General features: G+C 39.2%; 1 protein-coding gene across 45 annotated transcripts in view; it reads left to right on the forward strand.

The window, feature by feature from the left end:
* The window catches only part of LOC119597902, a 61371-nt gene that overhangs the window by 29421 nt on the left and 19180 nt on the right, over positions 1–12770 (forward strand). The window lies entirely within an intron of this gene.

Here is a 12770-nt window from a genome sequence, read left to right on the forward strand (position 1 = left end):
CTGCCGCTTTGTACTGCTGCCACTGCTGCCGCTTTGTACTGCTGCTGCGCTGCTGCCGCTTTGTACTGCTGCCGCTGCTGCCGCTTTGTACTGCTGCCGCTGCTGCCGCTTTGTACTGCTGCCGCTTTGTACTGCTGCCGCTGCTGCCGCTTTGTACTGCTGCCGCTGCTGCCGCTTTGTACTGCTGCCGCTGCTGCCGCTGCCGCTTTGTACTGCTGGAGGATTGGGGAATGCTGATCTAGCGCCTCTCGTTTGTACTGTGGCTTTGTTGTACTGCAGCGTGTGCCGCTTAGCTGACTGCGACGTTCGAACGCTATGTACTCTGGGCGGTCTGCACCTTTATGATCCGTTTTTTTGTGCCGCGTGTACGTCTCAAATGCATGGCAGTTGGTAATGCCTAACTGCGCTTTGGTACTTCTTGCCCTTGCTTGCGGGCTGCGCATTAGTACCTGCTAGTGAGGATTGGGGAACCTATAGCGTTAGATTCTGGTGGAAAACTTAATATTTGCATAGCTACTTTTTCTATTATACTGTCAGTGGAAAGTTGAAGTGGTAGTGAAGCTTCACATTTATTTTTGTAAAATTTAGTGGATGGAGACCAGAGATGGAGTATTTTAAGGAGAATGATGCTGACACTTCTCTATAATGCAAGGTATCTTGCTAAGATTTTATTAATTTTAAAATGTCTCTTTTTTCGAAAGAAGGTGAATGGTGAGGAATTCAATTCTGGCAAATTTATGATGAAACATACTACAAATTAAATTAATCTGCTATTATATTTTTTTATTTATTATGAATTATACCTGTCAAAATAAAACTCCTTGAAAACTTACTTGTAATTTGGAATAATCAATTAGGTTTTTTACATTAAATATTAAATATTATATATGGATGGGTAATTAGTGATGAATAGTCAAGCTGCTTTCTTAAAATTAATTTTGTATATCGGAATATAGGAAATTAACATGTAATATTTTTTAAAGGAAAAATGAATGCTGATGTGAGAATTTAGTTAAAGTATCTATTACCATCTATGGGAAGAGAATTGAAGAATCAGTTAAATGGAGTTCACTACAGTCAGTTTATTGTTTAACAGGTAAATTGATTGATGGCAGAGTCCACCCAGCATGAATTGTTCATTGAATGGCATAACCACTTGTATGTCATCTCATATCGAAGTTTCTATGTTAATATATTTAATTAAAGGTAACATAGTACACTATTGAATCAAACACAGTGAAAACTCGCTGACTGTAATTTGATACTATAACTTTTCAAGATTTCATGATGAAACTCAAGACAATAATGATTCTAATTCAGTTTGACTATTAAGATAACTGAATATGCAATAGTTTTAATATGGTCATTCTTGCAAACTGTATGATGTTACTAAGCAAAGGAAAGAACATATAATGCTAGTAATGCAAAGAATAAAGTACAGCATAAATATAGTATCTATAAATGTAATATAGTATCAATATTTAATAGATACTTGTATATTTTAATAACACATGAATTTTGTCACATCCTGACCAAATTGGAGTAACGATAACAGTTGCACATTTACACAGGTATGATGTGTTCGACATGCTATGCTTATAGTCATGAGTTCATGAATAAATATGTATTAACATGTACTAAATAGCTTAACATGCAATTAATGCATTGAATCCATAACAAAATTACGTTATTTCATTGTACAATTGGCAAATAAAGGCTTCAATAATTTTAATCACTATCATAACAGTAATGTAGTTTACATTGAAAGGCTTAAACAAATTTTTAATTAAATAAATGAATGTCATGAACAAGGTTGCACAAATGCAAGCATACCATTGGCACATTAGCATATACATCAGATACTGCAAGCAAATTTACAGTCATATCTGCATGTACATGGCACACACAACAACACATATACAATGCATTGAATGCACACCAACAACATAAACTATTGCAATGTTATGCAAAACACAAAACATATAATTGCATGTTAACATGCATCAACACACACATATAATTATACATGCATGTCCCATGCAAAGCACAACACACATATACATGCATGTACATGCACACACACACACACATATACATGCATGTACATGCACACACACACACACATATACATGCATGTACATGCACACACAACACACACACATATACATGCACACACACACACACAATATACATGCATGCATGTACATGCACACGCACACACACACACACATACTACATGCATGTACATGCACCACACACAACATACATCATTACATGCACTACATAAACACACACAACAACACACAACTACATATACATGCATGTACATGCACACACACACAACATATACATGCATACTGCATGTACATGCACACCACATACATACATACATACATACATGCATGTACATGCACACACACACATACATACATACATACATACATGCATGTACATGCAACACACACAACACATACATACATGCATGAACATGCACACACACACACATACATACAACATACATGTAAAATGCACACACACACACACACATATACATACATGCATGACATGTACATGCACACACTGTACAGTGGAGCAATCAGTGTAGCAGACGGAGCCGGTGACCTCACCTCGCTCCCCCCATGCTTCCTCCAGCTGCTGCTATCGTTTCCTTCAGCTGCTGCTATCGTTTCCTCCAGCTGGAACGGTCACTACTTATACCGAGGATGACCTAGGCCTCAGGGAGTTCGTCGCCATCGACCAGCGCGGTAAGGTCATAGCCCTCGCCTCCCTCCGGGCAAGCTGACCTGACCGCGACCCAGCATACACCCATAGCTAGACAGGTCTCGTGTGTTTTTATACTTTGTGTCAACTCTCAGAAATAAAGAGTGAATGCCGTTAACAAGTATAACTACCCTCTGTTCACCATTGTACTAAGGATGATAGCCTTTTACGCACACACATACACATATACATATGTGCACACACACACACACACACACACACCACACACACACACACACACACACACACACACCACACACACACACACACACACACCACACACACACACACCACACACACACACACACACACACACACACAAAACAACACACACACACACACACACACACACCACACACAACACACACAACACACAACACACAACACACATACATACACTACAACACTTGAACCACACACACATAAAGAAGCAGCTATTCTATCACAACTATTTCTAAAACATCATGTCTGCCGTAAAACAAAAACACAAATACAGTAAAATTTGGCTGATTTAATACATTTAATATATATGTGGCATTAAACTACAGATATTAGCTTGAGTCCCCTTACAAGGCAGAACAGAGAGCTTTTCTTTTCAATATATTTTAAACTGATGGATGTTGGTAAAACTAAGAACAAAATACAGTTATGAAATTTGCTTTTATATTTAAAAAAGTGGATTGGCCCTTTACTACGCCAATTGAACAAGTTTTACTTCAGCCAGAAGAAAGTTTTCCCATTCAGCAAGTGATAATATGAACACTTGAATTAGATACGAGAAATCTTGGAACCAAAATTCTAATTATTTGAAAAGTTTGGTGAAAAAATTGGAGTTATGACTAAGAACAAAGAATCAATCATTTTAAATTTTTTTGTTTAAGGTAATTTTTCCACCAGAATCCAGAGAAAGAGGAAGAATAGTGAGTTACATTAATGAAAGTACAAGGTGTCACCTTTACGACAATTTTGCTGAAATGGATGCACAGTACGAAAACTAACATGAAATCAATATTTTGTTGTTTGTTTGGATATGATACACTGCAGAGAAACGGGAAGAAGAGTTAATTAAGAGTAAAGTCACTCTAAATTTGAGGATGCAGCGAGAAATTATAAGATTATTTGGACGATAATAAAAAATGTTTGGTGAATATTAATAAAGGTAATCTGAATATAATTTGAGTTGAGTATTATTGAATTACTTATTTAAATTATATTATATATAATAAAAAAATGTTTTGTGTAATATTGAATAAAAAGAAAGGAACTGAAATGCAATAAAACATTGCAAGTTCATTTTAATGATGTGGTTTTAAGATTAACTTTGAATGATTAATCAAATGATTTTGTGTAGATACTGTATCATCAATGAAGTCTATATCTGACATTAGAGGCACATTATAAATTGGATCTTCACAGCACATCCTCAGTAGATGTATTGGAGAAAATAAGATGAATCTGTTTTGCTGACCATTAATTTTTTTTATATAAAGTAAAGTATAAATATCGACTTCGTGCTTGTAGAGAAAAATTCGACATGAAATCTAACCTTAAATGACAAGAGTTGGTTTTCACATGCAAACATTTTTTTTTTAAAGGTAGGATGCACCGAAACATTTAAAGGTAAAGAAAGGAAGCTCCTATATAACTGAATTTGCTAGTGTAAGTTATACTCTTAATGCTTCAATTTTTGGATGATATCAGAAAATGAAAATGCTAATAGTTGTTAATTTAGTTTTATGTGGCAAAGGTTAATTACATGGAAGTGTTAACTTGGAATTTCACTTATTTTGTTTGATACCAAAATAGAGATTTTAAATTTTTAATTGCTAATGGTAAAAGGTGACCAAAGATAATTTTAAAAAAGTATAAAACTTGTCCCAGATGGAATAATTGGAAGACATCTATTGCCTTAAACAGATATGAAGAGATGCGGTTTATCTCCTGAGAATGAAAGCAATAAAATTGCAAGTTTTTTAAGAAGGCGAAAAGAAGGTAAGAATCCAGTAAGCTAGTCTTATTAAAGACCTACTATTATCTTTTTATAATTATAAACACAGTATAGGTTAGGAATATCATTTAAAGTCTTTAAACATGATCTGTTCTTGGAAGTTGGTTTTAGGTCTGAGTATGAATATTAAAGCTAATATTATTCCTAGACCCGGTGGGCAGTCACAAGTGGAAGTTCTGTACATTGAAGACAATAGGATTTGAAGTGATGCTCTCTTTTCATATGTTAGGTTACCAATTGGTTATTCATTGGGTTTGAAGAGAATGTAAAATGACATAAAAATTATTAAATCTTTTATTTGTTTTCTTTATATTGGTATTTTCAAATCCCCTTCCTAAAATGCGGGTGTTTTTTTCTTTAAAGAAATGTGTAATAAGGAAACTAATTATCTTAAGTCTATGAAAAGTTACTTTTAAATATTTTAGTTGTCATTCTAATATACTATTTTTAATGTAAAAATGGGAACATATTTTTTTGGTATGAGGAATCTGTCAATCATACCTTCTATTGCTAGACTTTTTATTTATTTATTTATTTTTTACACCAGTTACAGGGTTTACTTTCAAAGTTCTCTAACAGATGGATTGTTAAAGACTACATCTTTTTAAAAAGTAAAAATTGATATCTCTAAGCTAAGCTAAGCTAAGCTAAGCTAAGGGTTAGGTATAGGTTAGGTATAGGTTAGGTATAGGTTAGGTATGGGTTAGGTATGGGTTAGGTATGGGTTAGGTATGGGTTAGGTATGGGTTAGGTTAGGTTAGGTTAGGTGAGGTAGGTTAGGTTTAGGTTAGTTGGTTAGGTTTGGTTAGGTTAGGTTAGGTTAGGTTAAGGTTAGGTTGTATGTTAGGTTTTAGGTTAGGTAGGTTAGGGTTAGGTTATGGTTAGGTTAGGTTGGTTGGTTAGGTTAGGTTTAGTTAGGGTAGGTTAGGTTAAGGTTAGGTTTGGTTGGTTAGGTTAGGTTAGGTTAGGTTAGGTTAGGTTGGTTAGGTAGGTTAGGTTAAGGTTTTAGGTTAGGTTAGGTTAGGGTTAGGTTAGGTTAGTAGTGGGGGTTAGGTTTAGGGTTAGGGTTAGGGTTCGGTTAGGTAGGTTAGGTTAGGTTAGTTAGGTTAGGGGGGTTAAAGGTTTAGGGGGGGGTTTAGGTAGGTTAGGTTAGGTTTAGGGTTAGGTTAGGTTAGGGTAGGTAGGTTAGGTAGGTTTAGGTTAGTTAGGTTAGGTTAGGTAGGTTAGGTTATGGTTAGGTTAGGTTAGGTCTAGGTTAGGTTAGGTTAAGGTTTAGGTTAGGTAAGTTTAGGTTAGTTAGGTTAGGGTAGGGGTTAGGTTAGGGTAGGTTAGGGTTAGGTTTAGGTTAGGGGTTAGGTAGGTTAGGTTAGTTAGGTTAGGTTAGGTTGGGTTAGGTTAGGTTAGGTTTGGGTGAGGTTAGGTAGGTTAGGTTGGTTAGGTTAGGTTTAGGTTAGGGTTGGGTTAGGTTAGGTTAGGTTAGGTTAGGTTAGGTTAGGTAGTTAGGGGTAGGGAGTTTGTAGGTGAGGTTAGGTTAGGTTAGGTTAGGTTAGGTTAGGTTACGTTAGGTTAGGTTAGGTTAAAAGTTCATTCATTCAAGGATATTGTGTTCGTTTACCCGTGGAAACAGAAAGAAGAGGATAATCTGCGGAAACCAGAAAAAAAAAACATACAGATCCTAAGGACAAACACCCTGGATGGGTACCTGCCTTTGATTCCAAGACGAAATGGAATCTGTACAATTTGTGGAAAAAGGTAATATAGTTTATTAATTTGTATTTGTATTGTGTTTTATTTTTATTTATTTGTTATTTCATTATCACACAGAAAGATCTATATCTACTATTTAGTAAAAGTATATAGGATACATATTTTAAACAACATATCTATTAATACACAAACACTATTTATCGGAGGATTATTTAATTGATACTATAACATATATTTTGTTTCACTACAGCAAAAACCGATTAGACTGAAGCGTTCATATCCAGCAAATTACATAAACAAAAAGAAGGCAGAGCTAGAAAACATGGTATAAACGAAGCAAAAAATATAAATTCAAAGGGTATCTTCCTATCAAAAGAATTGTTCAATATGTGAAGAGGTCTTAGGCATTATGAGGACTTTCACTTAACCACGTACGCACCCAAAACTAGACCCTTCCCACCAGAAATAGGGTAAGCGCTGCGGAAAATCAAGCGGAATAATTCTCGGGGGACCTGTTAAGTAAGAGAAGACTTAGTAAAATCAGAAAAAGCAGGAGATGTTCACATGGAATGCCCACGTTCCAGTATCAGTATTTGAAATGGATTATATATGAAAACAAGAGCAGGGCAAGTGTCGATGGGGACAGGTATGCGTAGAAATGTTCAGATCTGTACTGGAAATTTTAAAAACAAAAAACTCACTGAATTTTATGAGTTCTTGTCACACCGAATTCCACGACAAAAGGGGACATACAAAATCAATCTTATGGGGGGGGGGGGCAGGAATTGGTATAAAAAAAAATCTAAGCATCTGAGTCATTAGTGTATATTAGGTCATTGTGAAGGGTTTGTTTTGATTGGGCGTGTTTCTGAGGGCCGATTATGTAATTTATCTAGGGTAAGAAAGAGGAACACCGAAAAACAAAAACTGTATACAAAAACTTTGTAGGAGGAAGGGTGGGAGGGAAAAAACTTTGATAGAAAAATAGAGGGATTACTTCGGGGGGTGGGGGGGGGATGGAAAAAAAAAAAAAAAAAAAAACCCCCCCCCCCCCCAAAACCCTGGTAAGAGAATAGGGGACACTCATTTCCCACTCAGTAAACATAGAGAACATAATAAATGGCTTGTTGGAGGAGGGCCGTCAGAAAACTATTGGAAAAATGAAGAGGCATCGACCTTATTCATGCAACCATTCGCCTTTGCCCTGTTTACTTAAGAGCGGGGGTAGAAAACTGGGGTGTTGATAAACATGTGTTGTAAATGAAGTACTAGGTGCTACCGAAATATTCAGGAAGGATATAATAAATGGGGTGGGGGGGGGCGAAAATCACAAAGACTTCGGAAACATTACGGACCTGATCAGGATAGGACTCAATGAAGAGGAGGTAATGCCATAATATTTATTTTATTAGAAAATAGAAAACATGGGACTTCAGAATTATGTGTTTTTTCCACAAAGGTGGTAAGACTTTCTCTGTCAAATATACAAAGGTTTTATGGAGGGTGTTATTCAAACATATATGGACTCAGGATGATATGGGAATCACTACATTAGGAAAATTTTTAACCAAAAGTCATATTCATAAAGAGGGAAAGGACAAATATGATTGAAGCTACCTGCATCTCCCTGAAAAACATTAGTATTAAAACAGCTAGGAAAAGAGATTATAAAGCAATGGGCAACATTGAACGGATGCTCTAAAAAACAGCCATAATTGAGCCACATATTGGTTTAAAGGATCAACTCAGGGGCATTAAAATATATGGTTACCAGATGAAAGTGATCCATCTGAAGAAAGAGTGGTAATAATGATCTATTGATTCACGTACAAAATCCAAGTGGATGTTATAAGATGAAGAGAACACAACAAACGCCATATGGTTTATTAGACCCGAGGGGGACATTAGAAAATGCTGAAGATTTGGTAAGATGACCATGGAAATGAACTCCTTATTACTGGAGGGATGACGAAGAATCCCAATATTAGAACAAAAAAAAAACATAAAAAAACTTAAAAACAGATGGAGCCGGAAGGAGAGAGTATAAAGAAGGGAAAAGAAGGGACAGAGAAGAGAAACAATAAGGACAAGGGGAAATGAAATTGACTATTAAACCCAATTAATAGGCATCCACTCTGTAAAACAACATATATTTTTTAAATCCACCAGAAAATATTTCTGACCATGGCGGTGAATCTAGTAAGTAAAAAACAATCCAATCACTGCTGAGGGGACCATCAACCAGAGGGAAAAACCGTCGGGTCTAGGAGATTTTTTTTTACTGAAAACATCTCGCTTCTCATAAAAAATTACTTTTAAGTTTCATATTCAAAAGTGGGTGAAAGCCCAATATCGAGAAAGTTCAGGGGAAAGAAAGATATATGAAAGGAAAATATATGATTATGGGTCGGATACAAAAAAGTATTTGAAAGGGAAAAATGGCAAGCGGTCTGTTAGAAATCACAAATCTCGCCTTAATAAAAAGCAAATTGGATTGAATCTGTATATATATTTTGTTAAGTGTTATGTGTTAATTTAATATATGTTATTTATTTTGAATAGATCTATTTGTTCAACCCTTCCCACCCACACAACAAACCCAAAAATAAATAAAATATAGTACAGTCAGTTGAAAAAATGTGATAATAATATTAGGGTACAAACTTCATTGAAATGCTTTCATACGGGGACCTGTCAAGAAAGAGGCTCAGGCCACACACACAAAAAACAAACAAACAAAACACAAAAACACACACCACACACAACCACTTACCCCACCACCACACACCAACACACAACACACACACACACACCCACCACACACACACCACACACACCACACAACACACCAACCACACACCACACCAAATAAAACGTCATGCACCCATACACACCCAACACGAACACCGGCTAGCCTTGTCACAAACAATTAGCTATTTACCACCGTTCTGTTTTCATTTGTTTCGTATCGTCCTGCGTACGGGGATACCCTGCTTTAAAAAGGGCGTGAAAAGACAGCCAACACTTCGCACAGTTCAAACACTCGAAACAGGACGGTAGGCTCCGGGAAGGGGACCTTTCGCTTTCCAATATACGGTGTACGCTGGACGACCTCTGAGGGCTATAAGTTCTTTATCACCTCGCAACGAAAAAGTCACAATGAAACAACGAAACTTCATAAAGCATGGGAGTCCTCGGTCAGAATCAAAGGAAACATCGTCAACTTAGTGGGGGAACCTCTGCAATACCAGTATCTCTTGCACAAGCGGACGTCGCCGGTGGGAGAGAAGCCTCGTGGGAGCGACGACGACCTTGAGACAACTTCGAAATACAGGGGCCAAATATGATACAGGCGCCCTCTAACCAATTTCTTACTACGGACGACGAGGTTTTCAGGCAGGGATTTTGGAGTGGCGGTGAGGACAGGTACAAGGGGAGGGGGGTCGTCTATGTCAAAGATGAATGGCGGCGCGACTGCCCGGGCTTCTTTCGATTTGCCAGGAGGGAAGGGAGGGGATCTAACACCTGCGCGAATGCCCAGAATCTTCCTCAAGTCGGATTCTTGAAGGGTACGGGACCATCGACCCTCAAAACGGCAGCTGAAATCGATGGTTGCCGGCCTGCCTCAAGGTGGAGGAGGCCTTTCATCCTTTCGGGGACTCCTGCCGATGAGGGGAGTGGAAACAACGTACCACCCATGCTCAAGGTTGTTTTGTGCCACATGGAAGGTGTGGGACGAGGCACAAAGCTGCGGGAGTGGCGGCCCGCGTCTACCGAAGATGCTCTCCCAGAGCGTGGAGGAAGTTCATAAGGTATAGGGAGACGGGACGAACTCAAGGACCACCACCGAGTACTGGTAATTGAAAGTCTTGTGAAGATAAAGTGTCCGGGGGAACTAGCGTTGCCCCATTAGAGTTTTGCAGCGTCGTCATGGAAGTGTCTCTGGGGCTGAAACCCCATAAAAGCAATACGGGCGCCAGGGTCGGCTCTCTTCATAATTTATCTCTTATTAAATAATATGATAATCTGTTTGTTCTCTTATGGGCTTATTCAACACCCTGGTATGATAGAAGACTAAAACACCTATGCGGGAATAGAAATAAAAATACCCAAGGACACCACCACAATAACACACGAGATTAAAAAGCTTACAACCTGGAAAAATAGTTGGTGTAATTTTACGGTTTAGATGTTTTTGGACGGATACCACGAGGGGAAGAAATACTTACTTGGAAAATTTAAGTTGATCTACATAAGTCCAACAAAGAAAAAAATTTAAATTGATACAAGAGAGAAAATAAAATTATGTGTTGATGTATAATATGACTAACTTTAAGGGGGGGGGGTCCGCCTAATCGAGCACATTGCTTATACATCGCGCATCCTTCGTCTCGCTTTACACGCTCAACGTCGTTTTCTACGTCCAAGAGGTGTAAACAGCGTTCTGGGGCCGTTTAAATCAATTCGGTGGGACGCTCACTGAGTCGTCCCAGGCCCGTGAAGGGGCTTCCGCGGTGGTTAATGACTTTTTAATGACACGTCAATGCGGTATCGTGGGTCATTGGAACGGCACGTAAATTTTGTCCGCTTTACAGCAGTTTCATACGATTGTCAATTAGAGATATACAGACAAACACACCCCCACATACGATCCTTCGTTCGCTTTTCAGCCCCCAGGGTTGCTTGCTACGTCGAGAGCGGCGTAAGGGCACGTTCTCAAGTTGATGGGGACACTCTTTAAGCCACATTGTTTATAGACCTGTCAATGAGAGGATCATTGCCCCAACAAAAACGTGGCATGCACCCTACGATCCTTTGTTCGCTTTTTCACGCCCAACGGTTTTTCTTTTTACGCCCGGAGCGTGAAGGACAGCGTTAATGGAGAGCTCGGGGGGGAAGCTGCATTGTACAAGAGAAAAAAGAAAAGGAAATTTCATTGCATGAGAGAAATTATTGTAACTTTACACAACCACGCTATGTTCGAGAGGTCGTTTGACAACACAAACAACGTGTTGACACACATACGCATCCTTCGTCTCGTTGGCGAAGCTGCACGGGGTTTTGGGTGTATACAACATTCATACACATGATAGTAAGAGAAGAAATCTGTTTAAAACACGTCAAAAGTCTTTTTTGGCTACGTCCGAGAGCGTCGTTAGACACTTTGACTTTTAAAAGAAGTCGTTGGAGCTACTGGCCGTCGACGGCCGTTGAAGGGTCTTCCACGGGGGGTTAGACGACTTCATAAATACGCAATGGGCCTATCGGAGTCATTGGAACAGCACGGACATCCTCCTTCTCGTTTTACATGCCCAACGGGTCTGCCTGCTACGTCCGAGAGCGTCTTAAGACAGCGTTCGTGTGTTTTAAAGCGATTTGAGGACACCATTGGGGCACCCCTTTTCATACGACTGTCAATGAGAGAGATCATTGCACCAAAAACACGTGATGCACCCATAAGCACCCTTTTGTCTCGCTTTACATCCCCCAACGGTCTTACTTTTTCGCCCGATAGCTTTTGTTAGGACGCGTAATGAGAGAGCTCTTTGACGAAGCTGCATTATCATAAAAGGGGGAAAGAGAAGGAGGTTCATTGCATGACAGAGTTATTGCAACACGGGACAACACACAACACAAAACAACACCACACACACCAACACACACACACCCCCACACACCAACCCCACAAAAACCCCACACACCCCCAACAGTAAATGTGTTTGCACTCTTTGTTTCAGACCAAAAAAAACCAAGGTTTATTGCCTGTTTTCACACGAGCAAGCTATGACAGGGGGCCCTTTGTTAAAAACAACACACATCCTTCGTCTCGCTTTACACGCTCAAGCGCTCTTGCTTGCAAGTCCTAGAGCGTCGTAAGACAGCGTTCTAACCGATTAAAGCAAGTCGATAGGACGCTCACTCAGCCCTCCGACGTCTTGCGAAGGGCTTCCATCGCGTTGTTAGATGACTTCATTGAAACCACCAATGCGGGGGGGATCGGGGTCATTGGGGAAAATGCAAGGGCATCCTTCGTTTCGCTTTCCCTGCCCCAAAGGTGTGCTTTCTACGTCGAGGGTCTTAAGAACGTTCTGGCATCTAAAAACGATGAGGGACCTCATTGAGCACACATTTTTTCATACGATCTATCAATGAGAGAGACATTTCCACCCACTCAAAAAGTGCAGACAATACGCGCCCTTTGTTCACTTTACACGCCCAACGGGGTTTGCTTGCACGTCAGAAACGTCGTATGACAGGGCCCCTTGGGGGCTAA

Source organism: Penaeus monodon, chromosome 40 (assembly GCF_015228065.2).
Source record: "Penaeus monodon isolate SGIC_2016 chromosome 40, NSTDA_Pmon_1, whole genome shotgun sequence".
Classification (NCBI taxonomy): domain Eukaryota; kingdom Metazoa; phylum Arthropoda; class Malacostraca; order Decapoda; family Penaeidae; genus Penaeus; species Penaeus monodon.